The sequence below is a fragment of the Orycteropus afer genome, unplaced genomic scaffold, assembly GCF_000298275.1.
Source record: "Orycteropus afer afer isolate SDZICR_OR568_19922 unplaced genomic scaffold, OryAfe1.0 scaffold00057, whole genome shotgun sequence".
NCBI lineage: Eukaryota > Metazoa > Chordata > Mammalia > Tubulidentata > Orycteropodidae > Orycteropus > Orycteropus afer.
The window spans coordinates 12,459,542-12,461,338 of record NW_006921644.1 but is presented as its reverse complement, the minus strand read 5'-3'; positions in this window follow the sequence as shown (position 1 = coordinate 12,461,338).

The following is a 1,797-nucleotide window of genomic DNA, read 5'->3' as shown; positions in this document are numbered from 1 at the left end:
TGTGCATACACAGCCCTTCTTTCTCCCATGATTGTTCTCTCCAAGGAGTGTATCTACCTCAGGTAAATGTTCAACTCATATGCCTGTCTTTTGTTTGCCTGGAAGCCACAGGTATGGGTTCAATTCTAGACCTGAAGGGCAGCTAGAGGCCATAGTCTCAGTGGTTCCACCAGGCTCTATCAGACCAGCAAACCTGGTCCCCTATTTTTTTCCCAAATGATTTTGAGTTTTGTTCCACATTGTTCTCCCTCTCTATCCAGGATCTCCTCAATAGATCCCCCTCTGAGTGGGTGACCATGGTAGCCAGGCACCATCTCATTCTTCTGGTCTCATAGTCGTATAGGCTGCAGATCACATGGTGTACCAGTCACGAGTACTAATTGTTTCCACGAATCTTTGGTTTTCTTCATTCTTCTTTGCTCTGGACGAGGAAAGACCCATCGTTGCATCCAGATGGCTGCTTGCAGGCTTTTAAGATCCCAGTCACTACTCGCCCAAGTAGGAAGTGGAACAGTGTTTTGTGTAGTATGTTATGGCAATTGAGCTTGATGTCCCGTGGAACTATGGTCCCGAGCCCACAGGTCCAACTACTCGGTCCCTCTGGGTAGCTGCCTGCGAGGTTCAACTACTCAGTCCCTATGGGTAGCTGGCTGTGACCTAGAAGTGCCACCAGAAGCACATTGAAGGTCCACATTTCTAACAACATTCTGTTGCTAGCACCATATGTATTCTCTAAGATAACAGAGACTTTCTCTGTGACACTCGTCACTTCCTTCTGAGCCCTCACCAGAATCGCCTTTTGACACCCATAATTCTACCAACAATCTCTTCAAAGCAATCTATGTTTTTACTATATGATGCCTTAAAACTCCTCCAGCCTCCACCCACGACCCAGTTCCCAAACGACTTCCACATTGTAGGTATTTGTTAGAGCCGCACCCTGCTCCTGGCACGAAATTCTGCCCTGGTTCTCCAGGGTTGTTATGACAGAAACATCACAGGTGGCTAACTTAAACAGAAATTTATTTTCTCGCACTTTAGGAGGCTAGAAGTCTGAATTCAGGGTGCCAGCTCATATGGCTTGCTCTTTTCCCCCCATCTCTGCTTGTCTAAACTGCCGTTTTTATACCGCGTAGGAGATTTAACTCTAGATACCCCTTACACTAATCCTGTCTCAGTTACATAACAGAGACAGCTCATTCCCCAGTGGGGTTATAACCACAAGTATGGAGGTTAGGGTTGACAACACAAATTTTGAGGGGACACAATTTAGTCCATAGCAAATAGTGTCTCCCTCTGGGGAAAAAGTGGGTAAAAGTTGGTTTGTAGTCCATCATAAAAGAACCAAGCTCCCTAAAACATGGGCCCTCAGCTGTGACACTAACAGACTGACCACCCACCGTGGCCACCCCTAATGGGACTCAAGGGGCAAAGGGAACAGTCGTGACCATGACCCCTACTGTTTGCAGTGTGGGTGATAAGGCCCTTCGTCTCTGATCCAGGGGTTTCATGTCTTCCTCCAGCATCTTGGAAACTGCGGCCCCCCACCCGTCACAGTTTTTTAAATAGGCTGGTAGCAGGAAAGCTGCAGCGACTCCTGGCATACACCCAGAGGTGTGGTAACCTACAGAGAAAGGTGACCTGTCTCTGCTGGCAGCTTCCCCTGAAGAGCCAGATCAATGTTGCCATGAGTCTCCGTCCTGTTGGGGCCCATGGTCATTTCTGAACCAGCCATAAGCAAGGTGGTGGGCTTTCCCCAGATCAAGTATGCCTGCCCCTTGGGTGTAGGGGAGCATC